Raw genomic sequence first — 13996 nt, 5'->3', positions numbered from 1 at the left:
AAATATCTGTTCCTGGGGCGCCTGGGTGGCGCAGTCGGTTAAGCGTCCGACTTCAGCCAGGTCACGATCTCGCGGTCCGTGAGTTCGAGCCCCGCGTCAGGCTCTGGGCTGATGGCTCGGAGCCTGGAGCCTGTTTCCGATTCTGTGTCTCCCTCTCTCTCTGCCCCTCCCCCGTTCATGCTCTGTCTCTCTCTGTCCCAAAAATAAATAAAAAATGTTGAAAAAAAAAATTTATAAATATCTGTTCCTATTTGTATTGGGTTATTTGCCATTTTCTCATTGGTATTGGGAGTTCTTTATGAATTCTGGACACAATTTTTATCAATCATTATCATTTATTTGAGTTGTAAGAATCTTCTAGTCTTTAACTTGCTCTTGAATTCATAGTATCCTGTTATAAAGAAATTCTAAATTTTAATGTAGTCAAAATTAATATTTTCCTTTTATGGTATGTGCTTCTGGAGATTTGTTCAGGACATTCTTCCTAATTCCAATATCATTAACATATTCTATGTTTTCTTCTAAACTTTTATAGTTCTGAGTTTTATATTTTAATTTGTATAATAAAAATTTATTTGTTACATTGATAATTAAAACTTAATGTCATTATTTTAAAAAGACATAGAAATATAAAATTATTCATGATTTTAGAGCTCAGAAACCAAGTACTGTTAACATTTATTCAATTTACTTCTTTTTATTTTATATATATATATATATATATATATACACACACACATATATATACACACACACATGTATATGTGTGTGTGTATATATATACAAAATATATACATGCATATATATATATATATATATATATACATGGCACCCTTTTGTATATATAAGTGAGATGATATATTATTTTTATTTTTATATTGTTTTATACTTTTTTTATTAAGTAGCACTTAATTTTATATATACATATACAAAGATGTATATATATATGTGTATATATATATATGTATGTATACGTGTATTATGTATAGTCATTCACAGAGAGATTGAGGCTGGAGAATCCAGACATGCAAGATTTGGACAGGGAACTTGCATGAAAATTTTCCCTTATGGTATGTATTTGTGATACATGCAACCCAAACCAAGTATATCAATTAACTCTCTTGTTTTTTTTTTTTTTTTTTTTTTTTTTTAAATTTTTTTTTCAACGTTTTTTATTTATTTTTGGACAGAGAGAGACAGAGCATGAACGGGGGAGGGGCAGAGAGAGAGGGAGACACAGAATCGGAAACAGGCTCCAGGCTCGGAGCCATCAGCCCAGAGCCTGACGCGGGGCTCGAACTCACGGACCGCGAGATCGTGACCTGGCTGAAGTCGGACGCTTAACCGACTGCGCCACCCAGGCGCCCCTTAACTCTCTTGTTTTTATACAACTTCTATGTGCCCTTCACTGTCGAAACGTACATAATCTTCCTAGTAATTGTTATTCATATTTCTTCCTCCTCCACTAAACCATTTGCTTCTTGATGTCAGGGACAGATCTCACTCATCTTTATATCACTAATTGCCCCAGCAAATAGTAGGTGCTCAAGAAATGTAGAAAGGAAGATTGTGAAGTGAATACTGAATTAATGAGTAAGGAGATTCAAGTTCTAGTTCAATAAGTAGCTACCAAAGTACTGCCTTTGGACAAATTTCTTCGAAGACTCAGTCTCTTCATGTGCAAATTGACAGGAGGGGAGTAGATGACCTATAGGTTTCCTTCTTCCTCTGACAATCAGACTCTCTCATTCTTTAAAAAGAAAAATGTGTATGGAGCCCATAAATATTCTTTAAAATATTTATATTTCATGATCCTATTAAGTAACGCAGTCTTTCAACAACCTATGACATCTAACACTAACAGGTGTTTACTTAAACACAGATGGAAATCGTGGTCCCTTAAGACTGCCAATTTTTCAGTAGAGATGTCCTTGCAGGTTTGGATGGATGAGCTGTTTTCTGGTAAGTAGCCATCAGAATACCAGAGAGTGAACTTAACATAAGATACCCATTGGAGCTCTCTTACCACCGAGATTTCTGGCAGGACACAGGACCAGGTCATTTCCTGGCTAGTTCGCCTTTCCATCTGTCCCCTGGACTCCAACTTGCTAAAGGGAGTTTGTGATTACATCTCCCTCTAGCGACTAAAACCTTGGCATAGTGCAAAGTCTCCTGTGGCACACGAAAAAAAACTATTTGGCTAGAAAAAATATAAATAAAAAAGATAACACAGTAGTCCTTTGATAATTCAAGGAGCAGTCTCTCACTGTTTCTCTGCAGGAGGAGCAAAGTTCATCATGCTTTCCCCTTGTACCGAGGGAACTAATGCTCAGGATGCATTTTCTTGGTGTGTCTGAGAATCAAATACTCAGAAGTCTTCCCCATTAATATAATGCACCAGACTGACCATCAACCAAAGTCTCATATAAATATAAGATTGGATAATCTCCAACACAAATATACAAGAACATAACCCTTCTTCTACTCATTGTATATAGAATTGACCACAAAACTGGTTCTGGTTGACACAGCCATGGGATTTGTCTTTTTTATACTAAGGGAATAAGAATATCAGGAATACAAATTTTCAATCCAATCATGTATATTTGTAAGATAAATTAATAATAATAATTGGCGAGATGAACTCAAACTCCATAGTTGGAGAAGTAAGACAGGCCAGAGAGAAGGCACTTCATCTTTTAGGATCATAATGACCTCCAGGAAAGCTCGTAGAAATGATACCACTTGCATCTGCACCACCCCTTCAGCAATACTCCATTGGGGTTCAAGGGAAAATATTAGGCAAACAGATAGCTACTTTATTTTCTCCTTATTCTGTTTGTGGCAAGTACTGTTGTGATTGTCCAGTTCTCATCACAGACAAAATAAGCAGAAAATCTCCCCTGCATTGGCATAGAACTTGCTAGAGGTCTCATAAGCAAGGGGCCAAACCAGTGATATCACTTTGCAACTTGAACCTCAGAACATCTCACCTTTCACATCAAATACCCTAATCCCTCCATTCAGTACAGCTTCAGGTCAAGGGATTAGAACGTCCTGGACCCTAAAGAGAGTGTTTGCCATCACAAACAGGTTCATTTCAGGAAACTTCTTTTCATTAAAACTCTTATATCTGAAATGGAAGCTAGGAATTGGACTCTGGAGAAGAAGGGATTTTCACCAGCTCATTGGGAAGTCCCTCTGATTTCTAAGTTCCATTTCTCAGTTCATTTTACCAAGCTTTTAATACAGCTGGCCCTGTCATTTTAGATCAACACAACCAGGTTCTTTTCACAATTGACCTTGCAGATAGGCAATTAAAGAAGTCAAGTTTGTGATTTCTATACACTTGTCATTGGACTGGCCCAGACGTTACAGACCACTCTGTCAAAATTCTTAATTTTACAGCAGGGAAAACTAAGGCCCAGAGTGGGAAAAGAGTTCCCAAGATCACACAGAAAGGGCTAGCAGTAGGACTAGCAGGCAGCTCTCAGGATCCCATGGTCTTTTGTGCCATGTTCCATATTCTGTTTTTGTCTTTTTTTTCCCCAAACCAGACCAGAGATCACATACCCAAAAATATGTAGATTTATTTTCATCTCTTCAAAATAGTCTTAGAAATTTGCAGATAGTTCAATAACAATACTTTTATTGGATACCCTTACACTCTTACTTAGCATTCCTCTGGGCATTATACCGAGTCTATGCCACATTACTAGTGATTTCCTTAGCCACAACTGTCAGCTCATTAGAAGCCCCGACTGTGTTTAATTTTGCCTCCAGTACTTAGCATCCTTTTTCGTACCTAGTAGGTCACCACAAACATTTTTTTGAATAAAGTTAGCTAATATTAAAAGGAAAAAGATCAAGTTCACAAAATCAACGCTGGAGCTGAGTAGTCTGCAGCTGAGGATTCAGATTCCCTGTCTAGAGTGAGTCTGGCCCAAGGAGAAATTAGAACGTAGAGACTAAGTCTTATTCACCACAGAATCTCACAACACCAACTCCCAATTCTTGCACAGGAGGACAGCTCTCCCAGATATTCAATAAAGGTCTGATGAATCACGGAGTAGTACGTAGGAATTTGGATAAAGGCAGGAACTACTTTTTTACAGGTTGCTGAAATAAGAATGTAATGGTAATATTTCTTGGTTGGAAAAGAAAAAAATAACTTGGGCTCCTATCAAAGTTACAGCCCTCACCCAGCCACTGTGAACCATGACCTGGGATGAAAAAAGCATTGTATGGACCACTGATTGTACTAGGAATTGACATCTGCATTTCTTTAGCTGACAACATCCTGATCCCAGAATGTTGTTAAAGAAATTTTCTCTTGTCTCAGAGTTTTCTCTTTTGCAAAAAGATCTCATCTTGCTCCTTCCAAGATGCCATATGTACTCATCACCAGCAGGTCTTACACACTAAATAAAGTGTATTGATACCTATAATAACTTTTCTGAATACCTCTTGGTGCTGGTTGTGATTGGGGTTTGGAATTACATATATTTATGCTCTCCTGGGAAATCAAATTATTAGCAAATGCCATCTGGGAATAATGAACTATGGGGTATTTCCTGAAAACACACACTCACATATGTATGAATTCCAAGGTTATTAGATAAATGTGCTTGGGCAAAACCAATGCGACCTAACTACCCAGGGATGTCCCTCTTTAGTCTATGATTAAATAATGAGACTCGGACTCATATTTCCATCTGAGCCCCTATTCTATTGGGAATAAGAGTGAATGAACCTTAACTTTTGCCACACATTGTCCTGGGTAGGGGTGGAAATGTATAAATCCTGGAGGTAAATAAACTTCAGGGTTTTGAGTTGCCATGTAGTGTAATTAAAGATATAAAAAAATAAATTCAATTTTGTAGGTAACTACCAGAGTAGTCAACAGTGCCTTGGGAGTTTTTTCACCAGCCAAAATTATTTTTCTTTATGGAGAAATATTCTTGAGACATTTTATTTCATTCCTTAAGGGGAATTTCCCCTATTTGAGATTTTTAATAGTCAGTGTAGCACATAAATATATACACATATATATTTATGAAGTGTGTTTTTTTGCTGAGGTGGTTTGTGGAAGAGACCCAGAACTGGTTACATTCAGTCCCATCCATATGAAAATATGGGAAGGAACTTTGTTTTCCACACTGTTCTGTTTTTCTAGTTGTCTTGACATAACTTGCCATCTAGAGTGCTTATAAACTGTATGAGCAATTAAAATGAGTGCGCCCCGCCTGGGTGGCTCAGTCTTTTCAGCATCTGACTTCAGCTCAGGTCTTGATCTCATGGTTTCGTGAGTTTGAGCCCCACATCGGCTCTGTGCTGACAGCTCAGAGCCTGGAGCTTGCTTCAGATTCTGTGTCTCCCTGTCTCTCTGCCTTTCCCCACTCATGCTCTGTTTCTCTCTCTTTCTCTCTCTCTCTCTCAAAAATAAATAAAAACATTAAAAAAAAAAAAAAACCGAGTGCCCCCATGTGGGACAAGTCAGATGAGGATCCTGCAGAGTATCAGGACTGGATGAATAACACTTCTGTGGGGAAGCCAATGAGGTACCTTGCTAGTTGTGATCTTGTCAGCTAGATGCCAACAAGAAATACAAATTAAAAAATAAAATAAAATAAAATAAAATAATCCTCAACCCAGGCAATGTACATTTCTCATTCCAGGGAAAATTGAGTGAAAGGCTGTGGCTTTGATTGCGCTCCTATGTAGCCCCCAAGCCACAGCCAGCACAGGCTGTATGTTGAGTGTGTGTACCAGTAAGAGCTGGAGATTTTCAGTTGCTGATGCTGCTACTCTGCACAACTTCTATTCCCATGTCCTCTTGAGTTCCCACTCACATTAGCACCAGCTCTCTTTTCCTCCACAACCCAAGGTATCCGATCCAGTCTCCAGATGAGAAGTATTTCCGGTCCCCTTCCCATACCATATCCTCTCAAATCTGATTTGAAGCATGTGTATCCTACCCAGACCCCTGATATTAAGGCTTTCAAAACTCCAAAGCTAAGGGCTAACTCTGTTTTTCTTTAAATTTCTCCTAAGTCCTCTCTTCTTTTTTTTTTTTTCACCACCATATCAAATTTATTATTAGTCCTCTCTTCTTTGACGCCATACAAAGAATGCCTCTCTAGCTGAATGGAGGAGGAGTCAAAGGAAACATTAGGACTAAAAGTCACTTCAAAAATATTACCTTATGATAACTTGGACATGCACAAAGAGAAAAAAAAAGGGATATAAGCTCAGAGCAGTGTTATTTTAAGACAATAGAGACAAGCAGAGATCAACTGGTTTAATCCTTCCATCTATAGTGGGGATAACCAAGATCCAGAGGTAACAAGTGCCTTGCTCAATCTGACAGTGTAAGCTATTGGGAAATATTCATATTCTTATCAACTTAGTTTAGAGAAAACAATACACACTTTCATGTTGGTCAAATACATGTTTTAATCCACATTGGAAAGGGATTTTTTTAAATTAGAATATGAAATTAGTAAATTGTGCCATTAACCAGCATGCGTGATCTTGATAACTATTAAACATCTCCAATGGTTATCTGTAAGTCAGGAAAATATTACACTTTGTAGACTTGTTATAATCAAACTGCATGTGAAGTATCTAAATATTTGGCACGTATTGGGTGCTAAATAATTCATAGTTTTGATCTGAAAATATCATATTCATTTCTTCATTTATTTATTTATTTACAAATAGGTAGTTTATTAAGATATATATATATATTTTTTTTTTAGAGAGAGAGAAGTAGAGAGAGCATGCACGGGGGAGGAACAGAAGAAGAGGGAGAGAGGGAATCCTAGCAGGCTCCAGGCTCAGTGCACAGCCCAGTGCAGGCCCCAATCTCACAACCATGAGATCATGACCTGAGCAAAAATCGAGAGTCAGATATTTAACTGACTGAGCCACCTAGGCACCTCTGTAAATATCATATTTATAGTCGTAGCTTATCATATGAATATGTAGATGAAAGATGCTAGCTATATGTTTAAATAAATAAATAGTTAATAATATGATGTTCTGAAGGCTAGAATATCCTTTAAGAGGCAAGGTTAACCCAAAATACTCTTTTTTTTTCTTGAGAGAGAGAGGTAGAGAAAGGCAGAGAGAGAGAGAGAGAGAGAGAGAGAGAGAGAGTGAGAGAGAATCCCAAGCAAGTTCTGAGTGGTCAGCGCAGAACCTGATGCGGGGCTAGAAATTACGAACTGTGAGATCCTGACCTGAGCTGATATCAAGAGTCAGACACCTAACTGACTGAGCCACCTAGGTGCCCCTATCCCAAAGTACTCCTGAACCTCTATTATTCACTTCCAAAAATATGCCTTGAGCTAGGAACACTGGAACATTTACAAATAGAATTTTCTGACTTTTTAGTTAAGATAATTCAACCAGAGTACTTGAGTGTGAAAAGTAATAGGATATGAAAGATAGATAAAATGTATAGTACCTTTTTTTTTTTTCTTTTAGCACAAGAAAACTGAGCCTTCCAGAGGGGAAATGACTTTCCCAAGGTGGTAGATCAAGGCTTATAGAGCAAGGCTTAGAAGCTCAAAATCCAAATTCATTTAAATTGAGTCACAGTATCCTCTCTGTCCCATTTGTAACTTAAGAGCTGGGAGACATATGCCTCAATCTTAGAAGGAATCCAAACTGTTCATCTGCCTTCGTACTACACCTGATATCAACTGTCAGATGTACTATAAGTTGCCTTATATAACTCTTTAGACTCACTCCACACCAATAAAACATAAATTACAAGAAATATTCGATTCACCCAAACTTCTTGTCAGTGGATTTCTTGTTTGCATCAGCTTTTTTTTTCTTATTTCCAATGCCGTTTAAAACTATCCAATGTCTTCTAAAACTACCTAGTTATTGACATGTTATTTCAAAATCTTTTTAAAGCCATTCTTTTGCTTTTTTGAATTTCCACAATTCTTTGTCATTTGTTCATTTTTATTTGTCCAGATATTCAAGCAAGGGGGAAAACGAAACAAAACAAAATACAACAACTGATTTCTTTACCAGTTTCAACCTATTCCTACAATAAAGTAGAAAGACTAATTTTCTCATCACTTCCTTCACTTAACCAGGTTAAAAAAGATAAAAATAAACAAATGCAGGAGTGATTCAGGAATAACAAAGAAATTTTACCAAAACAATCCCAATCACAAAGACACAAAAATGCTTGTTAAGTACACAGGATAATGGAAACACAGTGAGAACTGCCTTTATCATAGGCACACCTGAAATATGTTCTCAACCCAGTCATATTCAACTTAACAAAAAGATGCTGATGTTAGACTGGTTTTGTAAAGATTTTTCTTTAATTGGACCTCACCCATTTATAATCCATGTACACAGACGTAAAGACAAAGGACAACATTCTCAGCATCAGTACCTGGTAAACATACAGTAAAAGTATAAGTAAAAATGCCAACAGTGAGACTCACGAACAGGTTCAAACACCATAAGCTCAGCTCCTGAGAAAATAAGAGTTGTAGCCCCATGGTTAGGCAAAGGGAATGTTTTTTTAGAAATAAGAAAATTCTCGGGGCGCCTGGGTGGCTTGGTCGGTTAAGCGTCTGACTTCAGCTCAGGTCATGGTCTCATGGTCCGTGAGTTCGAGCCCCGCGTCGGGCTCTGTGCTGACAGCTCAGAGCATGGAGCCTGTTTCAGATTCTGTGTCTCCCTCTCTCTGACCCTCCCCCGTTCATGCTCTGTCTCTCTCTGTCTCAAAAATAAATAAACGTTAAAAAATAATTTTTAAAAAAAATAAGAAAATTCTCGGGGTGCCTGGGTGGCTCATCGGTTAAGTGCCATACTCTTGATCTCTGCTCAGGTCATGATCTCACAGTTCGTGAGTTTGAGCTCCGTGTCAGGCTCTATGCTGACAGTGTGGAGCCTGCTTGGAATTCTCTCTCTCTCTCTCTCTCTCTCTCTCTCTCTCTCTCTCCCCCCCCCACCCCACTTGTGCTCTCTCTTTTTCTTTCTCTCTCTCAAAATAAATAAACTTAAAGAGATCATTTATAAATAAGAAAATGTTTCCATCAGCATGAAGCACAGTCAAAAATTATCATAACTAATGTTTGTGACATGACACTACAGAAGAGAATTCGCAGGGCTGGGGGGAATCTGTGTGGCCAATTATTTTCTAGTTTACACTTTCTGATTTTTCAGAATACATTTTTGCTGCATGAATTTGGCCCTTGCATCTCCCAGTCTTAAAATAAAATTGAAACAATATTTTCGATTCATCATATATATACAATGGAATACTATTTGGCAATGAGAAAGAATGAAATCATGCCATTTGCAGCAATGTGGATGGAACTGGAAGATATTATGCTGAGTGAAATAAGTCAGTCAGAGAAGGACAGACATCATATGTTTTCACTCATATGTGGATCCTGAGAAACTTAACAGGAGACCATGGGGGAAGGGAAGGGGAAAAAATAGTTACAGAGAGGGAGGGAGGCAAACCACAAGAGACTCTTAAATACAGAGAAAAAACTGAGGATGGATGGGGCTGGGGGAGAGGGGAAAATGGGTGATGGACATTGAGGAGGGTGCTTGTTGGGATGAGCACTGGGTGTTGTATGTAAGCAATGAATCATGGGAATCTACCCCCAAAACCAAGAGCATACTTTACACACTGTATGCTAGCCAATTTGACAATAAATTATATTTTTTTTAAAAATTGAAACAATGTTTACCTCACCTGTCATTTGGTGTAAATTTTGAAGAAAAAGCAAGAGAATTTCTTAAAGGTAGTAACGGTAAGAGAGAGGTATCAAGAATAACTTCCAGGTGTTTGTCCAGAAGGTCTGGAAGGATGGTGTTGTCATTAATTGAATCAGAGAAGTCTATGGAGGAAGCAGGTCTGAGATTGATTTTCCTCCAAAAGACAGTGCCCAGCTCAATAAGCACATGTATTGGAATCCAAAGGAGTCAGAACTCTGTCTAATCCATCATTTAGCCCAGGCGTAGCACAGGTGGAAGATACTTTGTTGGATTCTTTGGCAACATATCTGTATGTATGGTCACTTGAGAGATTTCAATATGAAATGAGTCTCTTTCTAAGAAAGTTCTTTATCTTCCAATAAGATTACCTGAAGAAACATGGGTCATGGTTATCTAAGTGATAGACTCCATTTCATAGGATACTTGCACTTTCTGATTATTTTATTGTTTAAAATATACTTTTTATTGATGGAAAATAAACCTTTTGATATGTATTAGAAATTATACCCAGAACACTATATTTTTAAGTGCCATAGACTTTTACCCATAATCAGAAGGCAAAATTTCAGCAGGAATGAAGGACATAGTGATTGAAGGACCAAGATCAAAGCAGTTTTAACATGATATTTTCCTATTAATAATTTGAAGAATGCACGGCGCCTTTCTGGCTGACAAATTCCCTTCCTTAGGAACTGTAGGGGTGCTAAATTATTCATCTTTCTTATTGGGAAGTCAATGGATATCTAAGATGTATAAAGAAAGAAATAGAAACTGCAATCTTTTATTTAGAATGACAAAGGTATCTAGCAAAGCAATAAAAAATGAAGATCTGTAGATCTCAGTCAATGCTGAGAGGAAGTATATAAATTTCATAGGAGGGAGTCATTAAATATTATGTCCATTGCAGATGAAGTAGAAAACAGATGACACACTATTGTTGAAGAGAGTTTAATGAAAACCAACTTACAAAGCTTTGGACCATGTTTAGGTGAAACAATGAGGGATGATAAAGTACCCAGATTCTACCCAGGGTCAGGAGAAAGAAGCAATTAGCAGTACCTGGAGTGACCTATAGTTGTAGAAGAGGGTCACTCGTAAGAGCTGTGGCTGAAAGGAGATATAGCCATAGATAGGTGCCATTGTCCACCCATGGCCCAACAGAAAGGTAGCCAGCAGGACAAATGCCCTGCCTTTGATCTCCTGATGCTGCCCCCCATTGGACAAATCTATTTGGAAGACACAGGGCGTGAGAGTCTAGACAGTGACATCCAAGGTCAGCCTCATAGGTCACAGTGCAGGATAAAGAATACTAAGGAATTAACTTGGAGAAGCACAGAGAATTTCAGCACAGATACTCTGTTTAATACGGGAAGCTTAAACATACTAAAGCCTGGGAAAACACATGATGTCTACAGAAAGACATTATTAACAGCACAAATTTTGTCTTTTAAATATATATACTAATAAAGATTGCAGTAAAGAAAAGTGTAAACCCTTGAATTTCATTTCAGTTACACTTTAAATATCTTCGATTAAGGGGGATCTGGGTGGCTCAGTTGGTTAAGCGTCTGACTTCAGCTCAGGTCATGATCTTGCAGTTCATGAGTTTGAGCCCCGTTTCGGGCTCTGTGTTGACAACTCAGAGCCTGGAGCCTGGTTTGGATTCTGTGTGTCCCCCTCTCTCTTTCTGCCTCTCCTCTGCTCACGCTCTGTCTCTCTCTAAAAAATGAATAAACTTAAAAAAAAAATTAATATCTTAGATTTAACTTCCATTGTGTTCAAGTAGTATTATACTTAGTACTTTTTATAAGAAATTATCATATAATATCATTAAAATGTCTTCTATTATTCTGTCCACCTACCTATCTCTTTACTTTGATTATCTCTATTTACTGCACCTACCTTCCTACCTATCTATCTTGTGTTCTGAGACAGAGAAGTTGACTATAGAGATAGGGGTTAAGATCAATTACTAGAAGATATCACTAGGAGATTCTGTGAGATAAACAGGAAAACGTCCCAAACATACATTGAAGAAACTGAATTAAGTACCAGATACCAGAAGGTAGCCAGGATAACTAAGAAACAAGAGCATAGGGAAGGGTCACAGAGAAAAAACAATGCATTATGTTAGGTTGAGGTCATTTCCTTCTGAACAATTACCATGGGTTCCTATTAAACTTCCTGGTTGTTCCCCACATTGTCGTATAAATGCTACCTAGCTCCAGATGCAAACTAATCTCACAGTGTTTTAGTTATATTTTCATTGTATCCCTTCAGCATACCTTGCCTGGTTTTAAAATTTACATTTTTAAATTGTATGTGACTCATTAAATTCTCCATTTAATCTTTTATTTTGAATATTTGCATGAATTCACAGATTTTTATTGTATTCTATGGCTATAATCCAATCTTACCATTATTATTTTTTATGTCTAAGTTGTCCCAGATTGGGCCTATAGGAACCCCTTCAAGCTGGTTTCTCTGTCCTTTTGACATGTCCCTATCATTCTAAAAGTACTTTCTTACTTTCCAGAAGTAAGTAAACTTTACTTTTCCTGGAACAAAATGTTCCAGGCTTATCTTGAGCTTTCTCTGCCCAAGCTCTGGAAACAGCCATTACTTCAAGAGTATTCTCCATTTCCTTTTAGTGGAGAATTCTATTTCAAAACCAAAATCTAAGTGGTAATTATACTCATTGATATGGCATACCACTGCTTCCCTCTTGGTACATAACTATGGAATGCACACATACACACACACACACACACACACACATTTATACCTACGTTTATTTATATATCTAATAGTCAAGCAACCTATCTATATTGAAAATCAAGAGTTTACACTAACATGATGGTTTTCAATTTGCTTTTTCCCTTTCCATATTTATAAGTCACTTCTTTAACAGTGAGACACTTGGCTCCCACTATACTTCTCAGTTTTGCTTTTTTGATTAATCTTCCTATATGTTAAAAATCTCCCTCCCCTGCTGCCACATACACTCACCTTCCACTGCCCGGGCTCCAATGTTCCATGTTGAGCTTCTCTCTGCAGACACACAGAAACTCTCTTCATCCCTGTTGGGGTCCAACACCCTGTGTTGGCCTCCATACTGTGCACTAAGACACCTCTCTCTCACCAGGTGGGCTCTGAAATCTCTTTCAAGGGCACCATATTTTTTTCTCTGTTCCTGATATGGACATTAAACTTGCTTTGGACTGAAGCAAAGGAAGAGAGAGAGAAATAAGAGAACAATTTCCTTATTATTTTAAATGCCTATATTATAAAAGGTAGGTACAAAATCAATGAACTAATTTTCAATCATAAGAAACATCTAAAAAAAGAACAGCAAATTAAAAGAATGGAAATACTAAAAAAAAGTAAGTGTGGAAATCAGTAAAACAGAAATTGTATAAATGGGGCAAAAATCAATAAAAGCAAAAGTTGGCTCTTTGATAAACACTTTAGTAAGACTGCTAAAAAAAAAAAAAAAGAAAAAAAGAGAGAGAGAAAGAACACTAACTAGCCGTATCAGTGATAAAAGAGGGGATACCACTACAGACAGTAAAAGAATAATTAGGTGATATTATGAATAATATTATGCCAATAAATTTGACAAATTATATAAAAAGGAGAGATTCCTTGATAAACACAAATTACTAATATGAATATAAGAAGAAATAGAAAACCTGAATGCCATATATTTATTAAGGAAATTGAGTTCTTGATCAAAAACCTTCCCAGAAACAGAGATCTGGTCATAGATGGCTTTGTGAGGAATTCTAGCAAACAACTGAGGAAGAAATAATATCAATTTTTCAGAATATAGAGAAGGGGGAAACACTTCCCAAATTATTTAATGAGATCAGCATAATCCTGATACCAAAATCTGACAAAGATGTGATAGGAAAAGATAATTATAGATTGATATAACTCATGACCAAAAATCTCTAATAAAATTTTGGCAAATAAAATCTAGAAATATTTTTAAAAACAATCTATCGTGACTAAGTGATTTTTAACCTAGGACTATACGCCTCACTTAATAAAAAGTCAATCAATGTATCTTACCATATAAATAAGACCAGGGAGAAAAATCATAAAATTATTTACTGTACCTACCTTCCTTCTCAGTAGGTGCAAAAAGTCATTCAGGATAGAACTCTGAATAAACCAGGAACAGAAGGAAATTTTCTTCAATCTGACTCTGGGTATCTACAAGGTA

This window comes from Neofelis nebulosa, chromosome 5 (assembly GCF_028018385.1).
Source record: "Neofelis nebulosa isolate mNeoNeb1 chromosome 5, mNeoNeb1.pri, whole genome shotgun sequence".
In the NCBI taxonomy this organism is placed as follows: Eukaryota; Metazoa; Chordata; class Mammalia; order Carnivora; family Felidae; genus Neofelis; species Neofelis nebulosa.
This window is presented reverse-complemented; position numbering follows the sequence as displayed.